Here is a 12,664-nt window from a genome sequence, read left to right on the forward strand (position 1 = left end):
TGTCATTTGCTAGGGTGTATTTCCTCATTGTTGACAGAAAACAGAACGGAGGATAGGAAAGAATCAGGAAGCCTGTGAGCCTTGGGCCCCCCTCAGCGTTTCCCCTGCCCCGGCCCCCTGCCCCTTGCCCCTTGCCCCCTGCCCCCTGCCTCCTGCCGAAGATGGGCCCCTTCTGTGACAGCCGAAGGAAGCAATGCCTGAAGACAGAGCTGCTCATCAGTAGGGTCCTAGCATGTCCGGCTGTGCTGGACATCCTCTATAAATACGGATAAAGTGTGCTGCTTCCAATTTGGAACCCTTGTGCACTGAATTTCTATCCTGTTGACTTTCCCTTTTCCACCTTGCTGTTGCAGCCTGCTTTTCCATATGACCGCAAGTGATTTCTGTCCTGTGCACAGTAAGTGAATCCTGTTTGCTTAATAACTGGGTGGGCATTTTGCAGTGAACTTTTTGGGAAGTCAGATGTTGCTTTCAGCAATGGAAAATCTGTTGCAGCACTTCCATTAGTCTGGCTTCAAAATCATTACCTACTTTCCATTCTCTATTTTCACCAGCTCCTCACTTCAGTAGGGGACCGAGGGATCAATCTGATGAAAAAAACATTTCCTATAACCGTCTGGAAGAGCAGGGCAGGATGGTTCATCTGCCCAGTTCTCTTCCTTCTCACCTACATAACCAGGCATGGGAGACACTGGAGAGCAGCAGGATAGGAAGAAGGTGTCCATTTGAAACAAAAGCAGGGGATCCCTGGGTGGCTCAGCAGTTTAGTGCCTGCCTTTGGTACAGGACGTGATCCTGGAGTCCCAGAATCGAGTCCCGCATCGGGCTCCCTGTATGGAGCCTGCTTCTCTCTCTGTGTGTGTGTGTGTGTCTCATGAATAAATAAATAAATAAAATATTTTAAAAAAAAGAAACAAAAGCAGCCCAAGATTGGAAACTTCTACAGAAGCCCTGGTGTCCAGGTCTGGTTCTGGTACTTGGACGTTGGATGAGTCTTTGGTCCTCTGAGCCTTATTTCAGTGTCTGTAAAGGGATTATAATGAATCAGGCTGTGGAGGTCACATAGGACTAGATTGTGAGCACATGCTCTGTAAACCGTAAGGCAGTGTGAAGTATGAAGTGTTCATTATCACTTGCCAGGCCTGAACCACCAGTGGCCAGCCTGACTGGATGGTGGGTGGCCATAGGACTTATTCTGTCCCCGGACCTACTTGAACAAAATGGCCAATTGATATAACCGTGCTGCTGTGTGTAGGCTTCATCTGAGACAGGCATTGGAATAGCTAGTCTTTGCCTTTTTAGGTCAGGCTTGTGATATCCAGCTTATTCAGAAGCTTTAACTCTCTGAGCCCTCTGTTCCCCTTGCCCTAACAGCTGCTGTTTTCATAGCATTTAGGGATAAACTTGCAGACACAGAGAAGAGACCTTCCTCCCTCCTGGTGGTATTGGCTGGGCTACCTGTTGTGGAAAATGTGGCACGTTTCCTCTAAATGCAAATTAGAAGGGTTGCCAAAGGCTTCCTTCCAAACAAATTCTTTAGATACAGTGTCTGGTGTCCACAGACCAGACTTCAACTGGCCATTCGTGGCAGGGACAAATTCTTGCCTGCCCTCCTTTTTTATTTCTTTATTTTTTTATTTTTTTATTTCTCTCTTACCTGCAATGCCCAAAAAACTATGCAAGACTATCTTGAGACAGGCAGAGGTTCAGCAACTATTTGGTTTACTTTACAGTTGCTTTTCAAAGAAGTTTAGGGCTTTCCCACGGCCAGCTGAATCCCTATAATCTGGGCTTTCAGTCCCCTTTGGGGACATTGATACAGAGAGTGCTAAGTGATAGATATTAAAGTTAAATGGGGTCCAGTGCTTTGTCCCCTGAGAATGTTTATCACTTAATCTTAGGCCTCTGGTAGCTTCTGCTCAGTAATCAGATGGAATCTGTACAATTGCTGTGCCTCCTTCTGTTTGGGGTAACTTTTCAAAAGTGAGAAATTAAGAACAGCTTCACAAAAAGCTTCCCTTTACTTCTGAAGCCAAGAAAAGTATTGCAAAGTGAGCCGTAACTTTCAGGGGTACCAGGTAAAATGGAGAGAAATTCTATCTTCTTGTGCTTGTTTGCTTTGTGCTGATGGAAAAGGAAGGCGGTTCTCAGAGAGAAGGGAAGCACACCAGCTGCTAGAAAGACTGCATTCCACAGAATTCTTCACAAGCTCAAGCACTGTGGTTGGGGTGCCTAGCACAGCCTCTGAAGAGCATTAGCAGACAAATGAAAAAGTAACAAATATTGTATAAAGAAAACATGAGTTGACACAGACACCCCACAACCTCATACCCTGTTGCATCCCTGGCATGCCTCCTAGAGGATTCAAAGTGCTGGCACTACAGCTGGCTGGGTCCGTTGTCAGAGGAGGGCGCGGACTATAGGTAAGGTCCTGGTTGGTCCCTGGCCCTGGCTGCAGCCCAGCTACTGTTTGGCAGGCAGATAATATCTTTGATCATGAGAGGTACTGAGAGATCTGCACTATTCCAATGCTGTCTGTATCTGGGCAGGAACTAGTTACTGAGTATACATGGTGATATCTCATGGGATCAAACTCCCTGTTAAGTAGATATGACCAGATCCATGTTATAGATGTGAACCTGGAGGCCAGGAGGGCAAATGCCCCTGGGGCTGTGTGGCTAGTAGGTGATGGTGGGGACAGGGTTTGATTCTGTTCTCCATCTACCCTTGCTCTTCATGCTACACCTGTGGTTTTCAAATGTACAAGGCACAATTTTGCATGACTCTCACTCTACAATACAGAAGTATTTTATTAATATATTTTCTGAGTTCAAATAACTTTCAAAGCCAATCAGTGAGAATATTCAAACTATTTCATTGAATAGAAAACATCTTATTTTTTTTAAGATTTTATTTATTTTATTTGAGAGAGAGAACACAAGTTGGGTGAGGGGCAGAGGGAGAAGCAGACTCCTTGCTGAGCAAGGAGCTCATGCAGAACTGGATCCTGGGACTGATCTGAGCTGAAGGCAGATGCTTAGCCAGCTGAGCCACCCAGGCACCCCCTAGAAAGCATTTTAAATCTAAGGTTGCAGATGACAGTTTATGTGTATCAATCCCAGCATCCAATTTATTTCTGTGTTTGGCTTTGGTTGAACAGATTACAGAAATCTTGATTTAATCTAGCTTAGATATTGCAACTAACATCAGTTCTGTTTTAAGAGCCCTCCTTCCAATCCCAGATACTCTCGCAGTTACACAAATGTGACAAGGACACTGGATCCTGAGGTCTGCATACGCCTGAGCAGCCCTGACAGCCCCAGTTCACACACGGAGGGTCTGCGTCATTACATGCTTGCACCTAGAACACATCTGAGGCTGCACGTTGTGTTACTACAGCTTTGACTGTTCAATTATCAGAACAGGTTTTAAGCGGTAATCCTAGAGGCCACCTCCTGGGCTTAGCCTTGCTCCCTTTAGAAAGACCTTCAAAGGGCAAGGTACCCCTGGTGCAAGGCAGCTGTGTTCTAAGAACAAAGCGGTGCAACTGGAATGGGTGGAGGAGGCTTGAGCACCATCCTTCTCAAAACCCCCATGAGCCTCACACTGTACTCCTGAGGCCTCACGTTAGTGCATGCCACACTTCCTGAACCTGGACTCAAAACATAGAAATGATAATATCTGTGCTCCTGTTCCCTCTCATTGGGGCCAACCAATGGAAGAGGGTGCCAGGGCTAGAGGTGATAGATGGGGGGACTGTGGCTGCTTGAGGGTGGACCCCAAACACAGCCCCAGAGATGGGGGATCAGTGTGGACATTTGTTGTGTATTATTCCCAGTGCTGTAGTTGGGAAGCTCTGAATTGGATCATGAGTGTTATGTAGCATGTTAGTTTATTTATTTTTAGAACATTGGTCAAATTCCTTCATTTCACAGATGGGAAATTGGGCCCTGAGAGTTTCTAATCACTTGCTTCTCCCCATTATGACCCACCACCCTCCCAGCCCCCTTACTACTTCTGTTGTTTCTGTTATCATTTCAAACGAGAGGTGCAGCCACTGCATCCATCCCCCACCTGCACTTCCTCTCATTCAGCATCCAGTCAGCTACTTTCCAGAAGCTTCTCTTGAAGGTCACTGATGATCATCTGGCTAAACTTTCATTCTCTGTGCATCCTCCATTTACTTGATGAGCCCTTCCCTCCCCCTGGGAGTTCTTCCTAAACTATGATACCTTGCTTTCTTGTCTAATACTTCTTGGTCTCCTTCACTGACTCTTCTTGTCCTGACCCTTGACTGTGATCAAGCCCCAAGGAGTGTTACTCCACACTCCTTCAGAGAACATATCTGAAGGTGTAAGCAGCAGCTGTGCCTTCTGAAGTTGCGCAGATTTTTGCCTTGTGCCCTTTCCCCCCAGCTGACTCCAGCCTACTTGCATGTCCCATCCTTACTTAGCTCGTGCATAACACCTCTGGGTAAACTTGGCCCATTTCCTGGAATTCCTCGTTTCTCTATGGCACCAGCTTCCTATCCTGGTTCCTCCATCTCAAAGCCTTAGAGTCAGTCACCCTTGACAACTCTCCTTGTCAACCAGTGTGGTCAGGTGATCATAAAGCATTTTCTTAATTATTAAGAGAAAATTTAACTTGCCTCAACAAATAGAGACAGCCCCAGTAAGGCCGGGAGACCCAGTGAGGTTTTTTTGCTCTGAGGGTGTCCTCAGATGGAGCTAGTATAAGCCTCACTACGCTAGGCTTTCTCCGATACTGGCAACACCGAGGGTTCTGAGTGTTTCCTGGGCTGCTGTCTCAATTTTCTTTACCTTATAAAATACTGCAACAGTAATACTCATTTGGGTTTTTGGTTTTGTTTTTTTTTGTTTTGTTTTTTTTTTAAGATTCTGTTTGTTTAGAGAGAGAGAGCCATGGGGAGGGGCAGAGGGAAAGAGAATCCCAAGCAGACTCCCTGCAGAGTGCAGAGCCCAACACAGGGCTCGATCTCACGACCCTAAGATCAGGACCTGAGCCAAGACCAAGAGTTGACACTCAACTGACTGAGCCACCAGGAACCCCATAATACTCATTTTTAAAGTAAAGTATCAAAAAATAAAAATAATAAAGTATCAGGGGCACCGGGCTGGCTCAATTGATAGAGCATGTGACTTTTGATCTCAGGGTTGTAAGTTCGAACCCCACATTGGATGTAGAGATTATTTAAAAATAAAGTTTTTTTTTTTTTAATGTGTAATATTAGGGGCACTTGAGTGTCTCAGTCGGTTAAGCATCTGCCTTTGGCTCAGGTCATAATCCTGGGGTCCTGGGATTGAGTCCTGCGTTTGAGTCCTGCGTTGGACTTCCTGTTCAGTCTGCTTCTCCCTCTGCCACTCTCCCCTACGGGTGCACATGCGCATGCGCTCTAATAGATAAAATCTTAATTTTAAAAAAAGTATAATATCAGTATTCCTGTTGATAAGTTAAAACAATATGGCAAGGTTTCCAAAGTCCTGTTGTCTTTCTAGACTTTTTTTATGTCTATACTGTGGGGGAGAGGGGCTTTTGCAAAAAGAGAAAAAGTCAATAGTAAGCATATTTATGTATTTTTCTGCAACTTAACAACATAGTTTAGACATCTTGTTCTTCAGTATCTGGAGAGCTATTTTTTTGTGTGTGGCTACCTGGTATTTTATAGTTCAGATATATCATTATTTAGCCAGTCTCCTACCAGTATACAAATAGGTGGTTTATAATTTTTGGCTATTAGAACACAACATCAGTGAAACTGTGTGTGTAAATATCTTTGCTTACTTGTTCTCACCTTTATAGGATACCCTTCTAAAATTGTTCTATTCCCATTTAAAATGTTGCTTGCTCTTGCCAAAACATTCTCTACAGAGATGGTTTTGCTGTACATGCTCATTGACGGCATGTGTGTACCCACCTCTCCATATCACTGGTCCTGGATGTTTTCTCCTGCTTCTTGATCTAAAGGATAGAGTTGCAGCTTTACCTATGGAAACCCAGTAAGCAGAAGTTCCCCTTTGGGTCTCGTTGCATAAAACCGAATGTGACCCAACAGGGGTTGCACGTTGCTGCAAGAAAGCTTCCTTATTAAGCAAAAGACCTGTGGTTTCCTCCATGGTCAGGGCTCCTGGAGGATGTGCTTTATTGATTCACTCATGAAAGCAATGATTATTCTTTGTAAATGAGAGAAGTAATAGTTTGATATTAAATTGAGCATCTTTCCTACTCTTTACTCTTTCTCCCCACCACTCCAGTAGCAGGCAGGGTGTCTTATATTCATTGTCCTCAGGTGGGAATGTGTAGAGATGTAATTGCATAAATTCTTAGCTTTGGAACTATATAGATTTTTGTGATTCTGTAGTAGAGAAGAAAGTCTTGAAAGGTCTTGAGAGCCGTTGCTGTCAATGCAAGAGTATTGGGATAACAGTGTATTTTGGTTTTGTTTCTTATTCTAAAAGTGTACCTTTAAATTTTTTGAAGTAATCTCTACACCCATCATGGGGCTTGAACTCAGGACCCCAAGATCAAGAGTCATATGCGCTACCAACTGAGCCAACCTCAAAACTCTGGAGGACCTTGCATACAATCCACACCATCATCACAGGAACGGTGCATTTTGACATAAATGTTTTTTTCCATTTTAAAAGAGGTATGAGGGCACCCGAGTGACTCAGCTGATTAGGCATCTCCCTTCGGCTCAGGTCATGATCCTGGAGTTTTGGGATGAAGTCCTGTCTCAGGATCCCTGCTCAACGCGGAGCATGCTTCTCCCTCTCTTCCTCGATCCTGCTCTCTGTTGCTATCTCTGTCTCTCTCTCTCTCAAATAAATAAATAAAATCTTTTTAAAAAATCACTTAATAGGGGATCCCTGGGTGGCTCACCGGTTTAACGCGTGCCTTTGGCCCAGGGTGCGATCCTGGAGTCCCGGGATCGAGTCCCACTTCAGGCTCCCTGCATGGAGCCTGCTTCTCCCTCCTCCTGTGTCTCTGCCTCTCTCTCTCTCTCTCTCTCTGTCTATGATAAATAAATAAATAAATATTTTTTTAAAAATCACTTAATATAGGACACCTATATTAACCACAGGCTCCGTGGTTGAGCATCTGCCTTTGGCTCAGGTCATGATCCCGGGGTCCTGGGATCCAGTTCCACATTGGGCTCCCCGCAGGGAGCCTGCTTCTCCCTCTGCCTGTGTCTCTGCCTTTCCCTATGTCTCTCATGAATAAATAGATAAATTATTTAAAATAAATAAATTAATTAATTAATTAAATTAAAAATAAAAATAAAGGGTTTTGACTGTTAGGTCATAAAGGGAAAACTAAAGGAAATATGACTTGGCTTAGAAGCTGATGGTCACTGAGAAGAAATAGAAAACCCCACCACTCTGGGCTGAACCCTCTGGAGGTATAAGGGACATGCTCATAAGTTTGAAGGAAATCCTGATCTAGAAGCCATTGCCTAGCTTCCAGTGATCACCTGGGAGAGTGCAGGCCCCATAGAGGAGCCTGAAGGAGGCAGGAACAAGGTGCCTGAGGGAGAAGAAACAGTATCTCAGGGTGTTGTTGTCCAGGCAAACAGACTTTAAGAGAGGGTGCATACCACAGAGTCCCCCATACCCCATCATAGGCAGATGATGGCTCCCAAGCAACCTGAGTTTCCAGAAGTAATGAAAGGGCCAGCTCATTAGAAGACACAACTGTGATGCAGAACAGGTGGCCTGTGGTTATGAAAAACAGAGGGTAGCATTCCATGGCCAAGCAAAACAAGCTCTACCTTAGTAGAGGCCAGAGGTAGGAAGATGACCGTGGATCGGGCACTCACCGCAGCCACCCCACCCCTGCTGCCATGACGTTATAATAAGCCTCCCCAGATGCCATCCAGCCAAAAGAGAAGGACAAGAGTAGTAATTACCCAAAGCCACTAGTCATTTCAAGAGAAGATAGTTTTCCATTGAGAGAAAATGGGAGCACATGAGCTAAATTGAGTCCAGTTAAAAAAATTAAAAGAGCATTAACCTTTTTCCTGCCAGAGTATATAATCACGAAACAATCCCCATCATAAGTGAAGAGAACTAACAGCTTGTCGCCGTGTACTTGACATGGCATTGCCAGCCAAGAGCATGGCTGCACTAAGCCAGTCACCCTAATTCTTGCTTCCCTTTGCCACCAGCAGCACAACACCTTTGCAGGATGCATGTCCTGCAGTGGAACTAATTGACTCCAGAAGGAATTGAATGTGGAGCTTGGGCCAGGTCTGCAGTGCTCTCTACCTAATGAAGCTAAGCCGGAAGAGAAAGATAACCACCAAAGCTCTGCCATGAGGTCTCAAGATCCAGTCTGAGACTGCTAGGCAAACTCAAGGAAACATGACTGGATTCCAACACACCCTTTATCCCCACAGTTTAGGCAGTCTGAGGTATTTCTGGCTGTGGCCATCAAAGAACTCCCAAGGTTGACCACGAAGCAGGTGGCACTTGGTAAAGAGGATGCTGTATGAGGATGTATGAGGATACTGAGTAGAGGATGTCTACTCAGTAATAAGCAAAGACCGCCAGAGCTCCCAGCCTTGGTCTGTTGTTCCCTCTGCCTTCTCCCCCTGCCTTCTTTGCCGGCCTATTTCGTACTCAGTGCTTTAAGATCAGCACATGTGCTACTTCCTCCGGAAATCTTTCCCCAGGCTCTGCCTCCCCTCCTTCCTGGGCTGGGTGGAGCTCTGTGCTCCCACTCTCTCCCTCTCAGACAGTAGGCACTTGGTAGGTGCTGGGTGAATGAATGAGTCTTGTGAAAGAGCAGTCACTCTAATCCAAAACAGATTTTGGTGAAAGCTATCAGCCTTGGGAGTAGAGTTAAAATGGATCCTGGTGGAACGAGGCCAGGATAGCTTCCCATAAATAGTATTTCAACTAGGAGCACAAAGCCCAGATTTTTTAACATTTGTATGATGAAAGGCCCGGGGCAAGCTTGTGTTAACCGCTCTTAGCTCTTTGGATTACACGTGTGAAGGAGGACAGGCGGGCATTGTGTCCTATGTGGAAGGCCTGTCTTGGGACGTGGCAGATGCTGTCTGACATTCTCGAAACTCCTGCTTCCAACAGAGCCACTAACAGCAGAAGGCCCTTTCTCCGCCCCGGCAGCTCTGGCCCCAAAAGCATGCCAAGCAGATAGTGTCGATGCTGAGGAAGCTAGCTGATATCCTTGGGATATGAGTCTACCTTTCAGTCTTTGAAAGCAAGGCGTTGAGATGGGATTTGAGTGGTTTGATGGTTGTCTGGTGGAGCAGAGGTCCCAGCTGAGGCCGAAGTTGAGTAACCTTTTCATCCCCAGGTACAGACAGCCTTTTTTTTCCATACAGAACCTGGGAGCATCTTAGAGAAATCCTAAGAAAAGTGGCAGAAGGATAGGCCTGGCTCTGGGGAGAGGGATTTGGAATTCAAAGGGATTTTTTTGGTTTTGTTTGTTTTATTATTTGCCTGTGGCCTAGCCCTGCAGGGTTCAAGTTTGAATCCTAGTGCAGGAAACAGGCATAAAGGAGGCTACACTGCTTCAGGATCACCCTGCAAATTAACCTCCCCCCACCCTCAGTGTTTAGCAGCAGCACCCAGGGCTTTGGGTAGTGCCTGGTAAGGGGCAAAGGAACGGTACTCACAGCGGCATGGCTGTGACCTCTCTCAGGTGCCTAGTGGAGCTGATGGTGATCTCAGCAAGGGCAGCCTTCCCCGGGGGGCCAGGGTGGGACACTGTCATGCAGCATAGCAGAACCAGCGCAGAGGTGGTGGGGGCAGGAAAAGGCAAACTGATAGCAGGCATCCCATGTCTATGACCAGCTTTATTCATGAGCCTATGAGAGACACCTTCAGAGGTTTCTAGAAATACTTGTCAGTGGTTGAGGTCATCCTGCAAAAGTGCAGGGCAAGAGGCAATAAAATTCTAGTATCCCCTCCCCCCCTCCAGTGATATGACCTGGGGAAATACAAGACAGTTTTTTTCTTTCATACCTCTCCTCTCACCCCATGTTCTTCCCCCACCCCTGGCTAATTTTCAGCAAAGACTCAAAACTGAAAAACATTTCTTCAAAGGCACATAAAGGTCTTCAGCAAGCATCAAGGGCTCCCAGTTGTACATAGCTGCAAACCACAGCCGCCTCCTGCCTGTGCGTACTCTGCTTTGCATTTGGGGGAGGAGAGGAATGCGCTTAGGGGCTCTGGCTCCTGGGAAGGACACCATGGGTGAGCCCATCACTGTGGACCCAACTGGCCACCTCCACTGGCTCCCACTCACTATCTCTTCGGCCCACTCACAGGGCCGAGGCAGCCCTGAATCCCTGGGTGGTCCCAGAACACCCCAGCATTTCAGGGCTGCCCTTGGAGAGTGATGGCACAGACCAGCCGTCTTTTCCCCAGGGACAGTGACAGCACACCCATCTATCACGCCTTTCAACCAAGGAGCCAAGGGTCTTAACTTCAATTGCTCAACTCAGTGCTATTTTTCTGGGCTGCAAGTCCTTGTCCAGTGTGAATATGCAGACCAATGCCAGGAGTGCAAGTGTATTGATGCAGTTCCAAGGAGGCCATGTGCCCCAGCTCTTTGCAAAATCCCATCTGGGTTTTATTTTGCAGAGGCCATGGCCCTTTTCTGTGTAACCAGGGAGCTTTGGGGAGCAGGCCTCTAAGCTAACAAATAGGAGCCCTGGAGGAGAGGGTCTGTATCTGGGGTCACAGGGCTGTCCACAAGGGGAGACACCTGAATCCACCCCAAGCTGCATTCATTTACTAGGTTAGTGTCACCAGCTGGGCTGGGCAGGAAATCTACCCACCTGACTTGGTGGTCTCCCAGGGGAAAGGTCAGAAGAGGAGCTGACCTGTGCCCCTGGGCCCACTTCACTCTAAAATTGCTAAGCCAGAACTTCGGTAGTGCTCTGTCTGGCTGATGCACCTTTGTGAGTGCCCGGGGGCTTGGGGCTCTAAACTGACCTCACAATGTAGGTGCATACACTCCTGGGAGTGTGTTGTTTCCAAGTGTCTCTTTTTCATTCAGTTCCTTTTTTTTTTTTTTTTTTTATTGAATATGGCAGGTCACTTTTTTTTTTAGACTTTATTTATTGGACATAGAGAACCAGAGAGCACAAGTGGGGGGAACAACAGAGGAAGAGGGAGAAACAGACTCCCCGCTGAGCGGGGAGCCCAATGCGGAACTCGATCTCAGGGCCCCAGGATTGTGACCTGAGTGGAAGACAGATGCTTAATGGCTGAGCCACCCAGCGCCCCAGCAGGTCACTTTTAATGTTCTTTGAAAACTGTCATCTTAATCCTGAAATACTTATGGAAATAAATAAAGTTTTGTGTGTGTGTGTGTGTGTGTGTGTGTGTGTTTTAGGAGCATTTTGCTTGATATGGAGGCATATGAAGGGAAGGGAGAACTGAATTCAATAGTAAGGCAAATCCACAGCATCAGGAATTCCAGAACACCAGGACCCAAGTGGCTGGGACAACAAGGTGCCACGGGGTATGGGGTGCAAGCCAGCATGCTGGAGCCAGCCGTCTTTTTAATCCACTGTCTGGCTGGGTTTACTGAAGACAAACTGTTCCAAAACAATAAGCAGTGGCAGTGTGGGGAGGGGTCCTTCCCTGTTCTCATCTGACTCCACTCAATTCAGGCATCAGCTTCATTTAGTGCAGAAAAAGGGAAAATGCAGTACTGGCATCATTGTTAGGCATCTTTTGTTCCTCAGACCCTGCTGAGAAAGACCTCAGGCCAGAAGCCAAGTCCTATGAGGACATCAGTCTCTGTGATCCAGGCAGGGGGACCATGGCCCTGGTGTGCTCTGAAAGGACAGCTTTGAGAAGTGGCTCCTCTGAAGCAGGCTCTGTGGTCTTGTTTTGTGTAGCTCACCCCGGATTTCTAGGTGTGCCCCAGCTACTCCTCAAAAGAAGGCCTGTCTTCAAAGCTGGGACAGAAGTGAGTAAAAGTGGGATCGATTGTCCCTCCCCAGCTCTAGTTAAAGTTTTGTGTTTGTTTTTTTTTTTTTTAAGATTTTATTTATTTATTCATGAGAGACACACACAGAGAGAGAGGCAGAGACACAGGCAGAGGGAGAAGCAGGTTCCTTCCATGCAGGGAGCCCGATGGGGAACTCCATTCTGGGACTCCAGGATCACGCCCTGGGGCAAAGGCAGGCTCTAAACCACTGAGCCACCCAGGGATCCCCCTAGTTAAAGATTTTTAAAGAAGCATCATTTGGAAAGCAATCTGGAATAAGATGTAGGACAACGATGAGCACAGACAACAGGGCTCTTCCAAAGGACTACTGTAGATTTACAGTATGAACTCACTGCTCAGAGCCCAGCAAATACAGCTGACTTCTAGGCTGAGCTGCACAGCTCCCTTGTGGTGACAAAGGAAGTCCCCCTGCCCTCCCACCCAGAAGGACACATGGACAAGTAGAAGTTGGGTAATTTCTGTTGGAAGAACTCCTCTGCTCATCTCCACCAGAAATGCCATGAGTTGACGGAGAGGTGGCTCAGGCAGGATGTCCCCCACTTTCTTCTTGGTCCCCGTATGGCTGCCAGTCAGCTCGGATTTATCTTCGAGCTCTTCAAAGACAGTCTGACAAGAGGTTACAAACCTGGGGTCCCCCCTCATTTTTGGCTTT

The sequence above is a fragment of the Vulpes vulpes genome, chromosome 2 (assembly GCF_048418805.1).
Source record: "Vulpes vulpes isolate BD-2025 chromosome 2, VulVul3, whole genome shotgun sequence".
NCBI lineage: Eukaryota > Metazoa > Chordata > Mammalia > Carnivora > Canidae > Vulpes > Vulpes vulpes.